This window comes from Cetorhinus maximus, chromosome 9 (genome assembly GCF_964194155.1).
Source record: "Cetorhinus maximus chromosome 9, sCetMax3.hap1.1, whole genome shotgun sequence".
NCBI classification, from domain to species: domain Eukaryota; kingdom Metazoa; phylum Chordata; class Chondrichthyes; order Lamniformes; family Cetorhinidae; genus Cetorhinus; species Cetorhinus maximus.
Genome location: NC_135887.1, coordinates 54,592,874 through 54,604,851, shown reverse-complemented (window position 1 = coordinate 54,604,851; position 11,978 = coordinate 54,592,874).

Sequence of the window (11,978 nt, the reverse complement as noted above, 5' to 3'; positions counted from 1 at the left end):
CTTAGAAGGCTACACCCATCAAGGGACGTGGTGACATCCATCTGTACACGATTGCTGGGGAGACAAGTTCCAGTTGCATGAACAGCCATCCAACGCCTGTGACACTGAAGATCCTGGTGACCTTAAACTTCTGTGCTTCAGGATCCTTTCAGGGATCTTTGTGTCATCTCGCAATCTTCAGGCCATCACTATATCAAACTAGTGACAGACATATTGTTCAAGGCAGTGGAAATCTTCATACAGTTAACCACTGAGCCAGACTGAGAGGGTGAGAGGCTTTGGAGATATTGCAGGCTTTCCTAAACTACAAAGAGACATCAATTGCACATGTGGCGATTAAGGCACCAATGGGCCAATCAGGGGCTTTCATTACTGCAAAGGGTTTCACTCCTTGAATGTCCAGATTGTCTGTGATCACCATCTGCGCATCCTACAGGTATGTGTGCAGTAGCCTGGGCGTGGACATGATGTATATACCCTCAGGCACTCCCAGGGTGCTCTTAGCCCCTGCTCAACTGAATGGCTGGTTAGCAGGAGACAAGGGCTTTCTATTAAGGAGGTGGCTTAGGATTCCCATCAGACATTCATGCTCTCAGACTGAAGAGAGGGATAATGTCAGCCATGCCTCCAGCTGGGTGGCCGTAGTGAAAACCACAGGCCTGCTCAAGATGAAATTTTGCTGTCTTGACCAAGCTGCTGGTGCATTGCACTTTGCACCAGATCATGTATTCTTGATTGTTCTTGTTTGCTGTATGCTGGACAACTTGGCAGTGCAGAGGGGAGAAGAACTTATGGATGAAAGCATGAAGGACTGGCATGCATCCTCAGATGATGAGTCCAGTAATGACTCAGAGGAGGAACATAAGGTTGCAACATGACCATGGTGACCCACATGGTGACCAGCAGAGACTAGATGCTAGGGAGATGAGGAAGGTCCTGATTATGAGCTGCTTCATTAAGGCTTTGCAGGCCTCTCCCAACCTGCAGTATAGAGTGCCACCTGATTCCTAATGAAGCACACACTTAAGACATCCAAAAGGCTCGCCTCTATATACATCTCTTAGAAGGACCTCTAATTTTCATTGGGAACTGTCATGGCATTGCAGCACCTATCGATGTCAGATAGTCTCCAGTCCACACATTAACAAGCAAAAACCATAGAATGTGTCAAATATTCAATAAAGAGCAGGTGAACAACACAACACTCAGCCTTACACACCAAATGAACTCTAATGAAGGCACTTTTGTGTCTATAATGATTCCATAGAACCATAGAACCATAGAACACTACAGCACAGAAAACAGGCCATTCGGCCCTTCTAGTCTGTGCCGAAATATTATTCCGCTAGTCCCATTGACCTGCACCTAGTCCATAACCCTCCAGACCTCTCCCATCCATGTATCTATCTAATTTATTCTTAAAATTTAAGAGTGAGCCCGCATTTACCACGTCAGATGGTAGCTCGTTCCACACTCTCACCACTCTCTGAGTGAAGAAGTTCCCCCTAATGTTCCCCCTAAACCTTTCCCCTTTCACCCTTTGTTTATGGGTGGTGTGTTGTGGTGCTCCGTCATTTCAGCCAGCTGTGCTAGAGGCAGACTACTGATCGTGATGGCCCATTGGTCTGGATGATCTTGGTGGGCATCCTCTGGTCACTTGAGGCCATGAGGGCTTTTTCGTTGTGAGGGATTCTTGCTCTAAGGCAAAAGCTTCCTGAGGTGCTGCTGTCACAGGCAGAGGAGTGGAGGAATCCCTGTTACCATCAGGAAGTCAACTGAAAAGAGCACCAGGCTGCTGCTCATTTGCCAACCTGAGGTCCGCATGGCCCTCCCTGTTTACCTAAGATGCATGAGGACCTAGTGCCTTGTTCAACTCTCACACTGGCAATACCTACCTGAGGTCATTGACAATGTGTGGGCCTGCAGGTATACCCAGAGTCCCCTGACTGAACTGTTGGGTCTATCTTTCCATGAGTCGCCAATCTCTCGATGGAGGAAGCCACATGTTCAGAAGAGAGGGTGAACACAGCACTCATGGCTTGGAAGGACTCCTCTACTGCCAGGATGTCTGGAGTCTTCACCAGGATCTTCACACACTTCCCAACATCTGCTGTCTCACGGTTGACGTCAGAAGCTCATCATCTGCCTGGTCTCCCATAGTCGTCCGAAAGTCAGAAATGTTGTGCCTGGCGTGTATTGTGGATAGACTGTGCTGCGGAGCAGGAGACTCACATGGCAATCAAATGTGGGTCCCATTAAAGCCTTCAAAAGTTTCAAATAAAATGTATCTCCTTGTCCTGCACTTCGACCAGAGCTAGGTCATTGCTGAGTCAGTGAGCTCAATGGTCAATGGGCACAGTGGATACAGCAAAATCTATGGGCCCTGACAACGCCCCAGCAAGACTTGTACTCCAGAACTTGCCGCATCCCTACCAAGCTGTTCCAGTACAGCTACTACACTGGTATCTACCCAGCAATGTGGAAAATTGCCCAGGTATGTCCTGTCCACAAAACAAATCCAATCTGAACAATTACCAAGCTACTTTCAAATCATCAGCAAAGTGATGGAAGATGTCGACAGTGCTATCAAGCGGCACTTGCTCGGCAATAACCTGCTCACTGAAGCTCAGTCTGGGTTCCGCCAGGGCCACTCAGCTCCTGGCCCCATTGCAGCCTTGATTCAGAGATTGACAAAAGAGCTGAACTCAAGAGGTGAGGTGGAAGTCCCTTGACATCAAGGCAGCATTTGACCAAGTGTGGCATCAAGGAGCCGTAACAAAATTGAAGTCAATGGGAATCAGGGGCAAAACTCTCCATGGGTTGGAGTCATGCCTAGCACAAAGGAAGATGGTTCTGGTTGTTGGAGGCCAATCATCTCAGTTCCAGGACATCACTGCAGGAGTTCCTCAGAATAGTGTTCTAGGTCCAAATATCTTCAACTGCTTCATCAATGACCTTCCTTCCATCATAAGGTCAGAAGTGGGGGGGTTTGCTGATGATTGCACAATGCTCAGCAACATTCGCGATTCCTCAGACACTAAACCAGTCCGTATGCAGCAAGATAAAAACAAAAAACTACTGCGGATGCTGGAAATCCAAAACAAAAACAGAATTACCTGGAAAAACTCAGCAGGTCTGGCAGCATTGGCAGAGAAGAAAAGAGTTGACGTTTCGAGTCCTCGTGACCCTTCAACAGAACTGAGTAATATTAGGAGAGGGGTGAAATATAAGCTGGTTTAAGGTGGGGGGGGTGGGGGGAGAGAAGTTGTGGGGGGTTAGTTGTAGGGACAAGCAAGCAGTGATAGGAGTAGATAATCAAAAGATGTCACAGACAAAGGAACAAAGAGGTGTTGAAGGTGGTGATATTATCTAAACGAATGTGCTAATTAAGAATGGATGGCAGGACACTCAAGGTACAGCTCTAGTGGGAGTGGGGTGGAAAGACTGACAGGGCATTAAAGGTATAGATTTAAAAATAATGGAAATAGGTGGGAAAAGAAAAATCTATATAAATTATTGGAAAAAACAAAAGGGAGGGGGAAGAAACGGAAAGGGGGTGGGGATGGAGGAGGGAGTTCAAGATCTAAAGTTGTTGAATTCAATATTCAGTCCGGAAGGCTGTAATGTGCCTAGTCGGAAGATGACCTGGACAACATTCAGATAAGTGGCAAGTAACAATTGCATCAAATAAGTGCCAGGCAATAACCATCTCCTAAAAAGGAGAATCTACCCATCTCCCCTTGAGGCTCAATGGCATTACCATTGCTGAATTCCTCTCTATCAACATCCTGAGGGTTACCATTGACCAGAAATTAAACTGGGCCAGCCATATAAGTCTTGTGGCTACAAGAGCAAGTCAGGGGCTGGGGATTCTCCAGCGAGTAACTCATCTCCTGGCTCCCCAAAGCCTGTTCACCATCTACAAGGCACAAGTCAGGATGAAATACTCTCCATTGCCTGGATCAGTGCAGCTCCTACAACACTCAAGAAGCTTGACACCATCCAGGTCAAAGCAGCCCGCTTGATTGGGACCCCATTCAGCACCTTAAACATTTACTCCCTCCACTACTGGTGCACAGTGGCAGCTGTGTGTACCAACTACAAGATGCACTGCAGCAGCAACTCGCAAGGCTCCTTCGACAGCACCTTCTAACACCTAAACGGACAAGGGCAGCAGATACATGGGAACACCACCACTTGCAAGCTGCCCTCCAAGCCACACGCCACCCTGATTTGGAAATATATCGCCGTTCCTTCACTGTCGCTGGGCCAAAATCCTGGAACTCCCTCAGTAACAGAACTGTGGGTGTACCTACACCACATGGACTGCAGCGGTTCAAGAAGACAGCTTATCACCATCTTCTGAAGGGCAATTAGGGATGGGCAATAAATGCTGGTCTAGTCAGCGACGCCCACTTCCCAAAACAAATTTTCAAAAACTTTTTCTTCTTAAGCAGTCCCTCGGGATCGATGGGTTCTGAGATGGCTGATAAATCCAATGCGCGATCTAAAGACTTTGCCACATGCAGGATAGGTGGTGCTTGAAGGGTCGGGCAGATGAGGTGTTTGGAGGTTTTTGCACTCTCTCTGAAGTCTCGACTTTGCCTCTGCACATTCCTAAAGTCTTTTGATGTGTTTGGTGCCGTGCTGAATAAACCTTCTTCCATTTTGGTCGCTCACAAGCCAGGGACTCCCATGTTTGATCACTTTAGGGATGCTTTGAGGACATCCCTAAAGTGTTTCCACTGTCCTCGTGGGAGTCTTCTGCTCCGACCGAGTTCTGAGTAGAGCAGTTGCTTTGGGAGTCTGGTGTCAGGCAGAAGAATGAACTATCCTGCCCAGCAGAGCTGGTTTTTAGTGACTGGTGCCTTGATGCTGGAAAAGTTGATTTGAGGGAGGACACTGCTGTTGGACCACCTTTCTTTCCACTGGATTTGGAGGATCTTGCCAAAAGCATGCTGACTGTACTTCTCCAGTGCTTTGAGATGCCTGCTATAGGGCGTCCATGCCTCCGAAACATATAGGAGAGTGGGGTTCACTGCTGCACGGTAAAGCAAGGCCTTGGTCTCAGTTTGGAGATACTGGTCCTCAACTATTCTTTTCCTCAGTCAGCTGAAGGCTGAGTTGGCACATTGGAGGCAATGATGAATTTTGTCATCTTTGTCTGCCTTCATTGAAGAGAGGCTCCCAATATAAGAAAATGGTCCACATTTAAACAAATACAGCAGCAGTTAGTGGGCACAACAGTGGTCAGTAGATACTGCACCAGACAAGGGGCATGGCTGGCACATTGGGATGGCTCTACATTTAAATGCTTTATTGGGTTTCCTGCTATTACATGGCCAGCCAAAGTTCCATCCCTGCCTCCTCCACTCCCAATCACCGTGAGAAGAGCCCCAGATATCCTGGGGCATTGTTAAAGATATAGGGACCTTTGAACCTGTAGGGACTGACAGCAGGGATCTTTGAACCTGAGGACTGGGCATTCAGAAGATCAGTTATCCATGGGCTGGAAGCAGCATCCGGAGCTCAGGCATGAAGTGAGATTGATAATGACCCTTCCTCAGTGAATGAAGAGCAGGGAGAATGACTCATGATAGAAGTACAGAAAACATTTTAAAAATTAAGGGTAGATCTCAATTTGTGGCCCACTGAACATTATGAGAACATAGGAAATATCATACATTTATTTAAATGAATTCAAACCAGGAAGCAATGCTCTGTAAAGATCATAAGCTAAAACAACATTTCTTCCTTGCCAAGGCCAGGGTTACATGTGAAATACTTTCCATATTCTACAGGAATGTTCAGGATATCCTTTATCCCAACACCTGTCATGCTGGGTTGTGTATGGACTGCTTCAAACAATGCCATGGAAATGCTGAATCATGAATCCATTCAGTACAGTTCCTGTGCGAAACAAAGAAAGAAAATTAAAATGTTTGTGTATCAGGAGCTTGTTATGAATAAGCATCACCCTTGTGGGTCATCAGATCACTTGTTAGTCACTGAGCAATTCAATGTTCCAATAACATACATAACTTATACATCCCCTGCTCTTCTCCAGAAGAGTGCCATATGGATCCTTTGCATTTACCTGGTAGGGCAGGAAGGGACTCAGTTTAGCATCTTATCCAAAACTTGACAGCTCCACAGAACAGCAATCTCTTTTACTGCCCTACAGTGACAGCTTAGACATTGTGCTCAGGTCTCTGGGGTGGGACTTGAATGCACAGCCTCTACTCAGAGAGACAGAATCCTATCCATTAAGCTAAGGATAAAAGATGATGTCAATTTAACAGAAATTTGTCCAGATGTCCTTGATTGATGGCTATATGGTCAGAGCACCTCCCAACACAGGTAAATGTTCCACGTGCAGTCTTTGCCCAGTCCCAGGTCAACACTACAGCAGTGAAAGGGAGCACTATGGCGTCCCTGTGTACAGTGTATAGGCTAAAGAATTCTCCTCTAAAACTTCTGAAGATTTCTAATTGGATTTCAGGAATAGATTAACATAACTATGACAGGTACTTGGTGCGTTGTTATATAATTTGTTGAATTATTTTTGCTCCTATAATGATCTTTTAAAAAGTTAGTGATGAAGTCTGATGGGCCTGCTGTTTCACTGGGGCTTTAAAAGAGCAGAGAGTAAGTTTAACCGCAGCTACCTGGTGGGAAACTGACACAATCAAACTGCAGCTCAAATTTACTCTCCACTGAAGTCAATAGAAAACTAAAGCAAGTGACAAATCCTATCCTGGGCATGTTATGGTCAACAAGAGTGCATGTGGTGAGATCCTGTACTAGAACCATAGAACACCACAACACAGAAAACAGGCCATTCGGCCCTTCTAGTCTGTGCCGAAATATTATTCCACTAGTCCCATTGACCTGCACGTAATCCATAACCCTCCAGACCTCTCCCATCCATGTATCTATCTAATTTATTCTTAAAACTTAAGAGTGAGCCCGCACTTACTTTGGATTTATAGTGCAATAGTTAAAGGGTTCAGTTGAGGCTTATTTTCCAGTAATGTTAGACAAACAAAAGCCAATGCACCACTAAGGGATCATTTTAAACTCACAGGGTAGTGACAGCAATGTGGAAGAAGTATTAAATAAATTATGATATAAAAACAGAGAAGTGCTGGAAAAACTCAGCAGGTCTGACAGCACCTGCAGAGAGAGAAACAGGGTTAACGTTTCGAGTCCGTATGACTCTTCTTCAGAATTGAAGGGGAGTCGTATGGACTCGAAACGTTAACTCTGTTTGTCTCTCCACAGTTGCTGTCAGACCTGCTGAGGTTTTCCAGCATTTTCTGTTTTTATTTCAGATTTCCAGCATCTGCAGTATTTTGCTTTTACATTAAATAAATTATTATGGCTCAGTATTTACCAGAGAGCCCTACAGGACATGACATAGAAGGAGAGATAAAAGAAACATACAGGGCAGAATTTTGCCCTTGGCGGGCAGGCTCGGTGGGAGCGGGCAGGAAGCCGGCCACCGCCTGAGATCGGCACCACGATTTCACACTGGCGGGCAGCACGGAGATGCCTCAGGGAGATGAAGAGATATTTAAAAAATAAATGTAATAAAACATGTCTCCTCGTGTGACTCTGTCACATGAGCAGGGACATGTTATTAATGAAAAATTAAAGTTTTTATTTTATTTTTATTTGCTTTTGGAAACCTCATCCTGCCTGTGGATGAGGTTTCCAAAAAAATGTAAAGGTTGCTTGGCCTTTTCACCTGCTCGCCAATCGTTAGGTTGAACGGGCAGTGAAAAATTTATGTTAATTGATTACTCAATGGCCTTAACGGGCCTTTTAATTGTTGGCGGGTGCGCTGCTGGCTTCAGCATGTGCCTGCCGGCCGAACTATCGCGCGACTCGGCCGACGTCAAGGCGTGTCATTTCACGTTTGAGTGGGTCGGACGCGTGCCCACCCACTGAGCGAAAATTTCTGCCCGTAAAGACATTTAAGACAGAAAGGTGGAGATAATTGATAAACTAATCAAACATAGAAAGGAGAAAGCCCCAGGTCCGGAAGAATTATATCTACGCATATTAAAACAAACAAAAGAAGTGATAGTAGCAGCTTTATTACATATTTGTAAAAATTCATTAGAAAAGAAAATAATGCCAGAGGTCTGGCATCAGGACTGGATGAGATGCATCCGAAGACACTGAGGAAAATGAGAGTGGAAATTGAGGAGGCACTGGCCATAATTTTCCAGTCTTCTTTAGACTCAGGGGTGTTGCCAGAGGACTGGAGAACTGTCATACCCTTGTTCAAAAAAGGGTGTAAATATAAGCCCAGCAATTACAGGCAGTCATTTTAAACTCGGTGGTGGGGAAGCTTCTAGAACCAATAATTCAGAACCAAAATTAATAGTCACGTGCGCAAATGTGAGTTAATTAAGAAAATCCAGCATAGATTTGTCAAGGGCAAATTGTGTTCAACTAACTTGCTGGAGTTTTTTGAAGAGGTAACAGAGAGGGTTGATGAGGATAATGCTGTTGATGTGGGGTACATGGACTTCCAAAAGGCATCTGATACAGCGTCGCACAACAGTCTTGTGAGCTCATGGATTAAAAGGGACATATCATCAGGGATAGGAAATTGGCTGAGTGACAGGAAACAGAGAGTAGTGGTTAACAGATGTTTTCAGACTGGAGGAAGCTTTGTGGCAGAGTTCCCCAAGGATTCGTGTTGTGATCCTTGCTTTTCCTGATATATATTGAGCTAGATCTTGGTGTACAGGTAACAATTTCAAAATCTTCAGATGATACAGAACTTAACTTGGAAGCATGGTGAACTGTGAGGAGGATAGTGTAGGACTTCAAAAGGACATAGACAAATTGATGGAGTGGAAGGACAAGTGGCAGATGAAATTTAATGCAGAGAAGTGTGAAGTGAATTATTTTGGTAGGAAGAACATGGAGAGACAATATAAAATAAGGGGTACAACTCTAAAGGGTGTGCAGGAGCAGAGGGACCTGGGTGTATATGTGCATAAGTCATTGAAGATGGTAGGACAGGTTGAGAGAGCAGTTAATAAAGCATACAGTATCCTAGGCTTTATTAATCGGAGTTATTTTAAACTTGTATTAAACACTGGTTTAGCCTCAATTGGAGTATTGCATCCAGATCTGGATGCCACACTTTAGACAAGATGTGCAGGCAATAGAGAGCATGCAGAAAAGATTCATGAGAATGGTTCCAGGAATGAGGAATTTCAGATATGAAGATAGATTGGAGAAGTTGGGACTGTTTTTCTTGGAGAAGAGAAGGTTGAGAGGAGATTTGATAGAGGTATTCAAAAGCATGAGGGGTCTGGACAGAGTGGATAGGGAGAAACTGTTCCCATTGGTGGAAGGATCGAGAATGAACAGGCACAGATTTAAGGTTATTGGCAAAAGAGACAATGGAGACATGAGGAAAGACTTCTTCACACAGCGAGTGGTTAGGATCTGGAATGCACTGCCTGAGAGTGTGGTGGAGGCAGGTTCAATCGAGACATTCAAAAGAGAATTGGATTATTATCTGAAAAGGAAGGATGTTTAGGGCTACGGGGAGAAGGCAGGGGAATGACACTAGGTGAATTGCTCATTCAGAGAGCCAGCACAGACACTACGGACTGAATGGCCTCCTTCTATGTTGTAATAATTCTGTGATTCTCTGATGGATAGATAGCTAATGTGATTCCTATATTAGAAATGGAGATAAAACAAGTCCAGGGAACAACAGATCAATGACAGTCAGAGCTTTACATTGATAGTAGGAAAGTTAAATGAATCTTTACTCAAATATGTAACAGAAAAACACTTGGAATACAATTTAAAAAGTCAACATGGATTTCAAAAGGGATTAGATATTTAATTTAATTTTCATCACCAGCTAATTTTAAAGCAGATTAAAGAAATTTCAATGTTAAATGTGGCAAGGAGCTGTATAGAGTGTTTCTGAAGCCTCTCTCCCAGCTCTGTCGCCACCTTGTATGTAAAAACTTACATTGATGAATTTACTAGTTTATTTATTTTCCTGCACATTCACACATCAAAACACAGTGACAAGGTGGCAACAAAGTTGAGAGAAAGACTTCAGAAAATCACTCTGTATCATCACCTCGTAGACACAGTCTGTAACTAATAATTCCGTTAGTGTAACCTGTCATTGTGATTTACTTGTTAAGGATAAAAAAGTGAAATAATTATTTGTTGAAACTATTTTTCAATCACTGGGAAAAGAGACATGTCAAATTTTCATCTTGCACTCATCAGGACATTTGCAAGAATACCAAATGTAAAGAGAATAATAAATTATTCATTCATGAGAAGAGAGTGCTGATTGGTTTGCAAGTGGATTCTGGTTGGTAAAAGTGTTGTCATGAGGAACGCACCAGTTAACTGATGACTGCCAAGCTTGTTTAAATTCAAACCAGGTAGGTTGACAATGATTGGTCAAAGCGTTGCCCTGGGGAATAAACCAGAGGATGGCTGTCGCCTATTTTGTTTAGCTGAAACAGGCGCAATCAACACTGCAGCAGTGTACATGTTCTTTCTGTCTGCAAAGAACAGGGCCCTGTGTATTAATATATGTAGCTTCCAGTACACACAAATGTGCCACACTGCGAGCCCGAATGACAATCTTAAATTGGTTGTCAGAATACTTCTTAGCATGCTGAGGATTATTTAGCAGATGTTGTCCAACCGCGGAATCACATCTATTGTTGGGCACGGTAGTTTTGAGTTTTGCAAGCACGGGCTGGTTGGGTACGGTCTGTACCCTGCCTGTTGTGAACAGCGGCTGGGACATGCTGTTTGACATGATCCGCCAGTCTTTGGGATGTACGGCCTACGTACCTAGCATCAAACTGGCTCTGAAATTCATATATCACGTTAATCATTTGTGTGATAGGCAGGTTGTCTTTTTAGCTTGATGGTAGCATCCTGTTAATGGCAAATACCACTCATGTTGCTGCTGCATAGTAGTAGTGTGAAATGGCTAGCTTCACCTGTTGCTTAAATTTTTGAGATACCTTACCCTTCCAGGGTAATCTGTGATAGACTGGACACTCTTCAGGACCAAAAGTGGTGGCCTTGGGCACATTCATGAATTTGTATGATATATTGTGAGCAATGATCTGATCAGGATAGCTATTATCCCGCAGGCTTTGATGCACCCCGTTTCGGCATCAAACTTACATGGTGAGCAAATGGCTTCAGTCCTGTTTATCTTATAGGGCATGGAACTGTAGGAATCTCAACATGTATATATTGACCAGTGAAGGTAGGATTGCAGTAGAGGGTAGAGGAGAATCCCCTGGCAGATTTCTCAACTAGCACGTCAAGGAAAGGGAGCTCATTTGACTGCTCCTTTTCAAAGATGAATTTGAGCGCAGGATGGTGCCCATTAAGGTGTGTAAGGAAATTCTTACATGCAGCTGCAGATTCAAATTCAAACAAAATAGGTGACAGCCATTCTCTAGTTCATTTCCCAGGGCAATTCCATGACCAAACAGCATCAATCTACCTGGTTTGAATTTAAACAAAGCTTGGCTGTTGACTGTCAGTCATCAGTTAACAGGTGCATTCTCCATGGCAACACACTTCTACCAATCAGAGTCCGCCTGCCAACCAATCAGCACTCATTTCTCATGAAGTATAAATTGTTGTTCCTTTTACATTTGGTATTCTTGTGAATGTCCTGATGAGTGCAAGATGAAAAGCTTCCACGTCTCTTCTTTTCAGCGATACTCAAGTTCCATTCTACCAAATGACATCTAATTTTTAGTCAATTACCTTTATATTTTGGTTGTACATATTATTTTTGAATATCTCTCTCTTTGATCCATCATTTAAACTTAAGGATTTTCTTTTATCTATGAGGTCTGAAAACTGCATGAATAGTTAACTTTTAAATGTTTTATGAGATCATTTTTTTGTTGAAATGCATGTTTAGTAAGGTCAATATA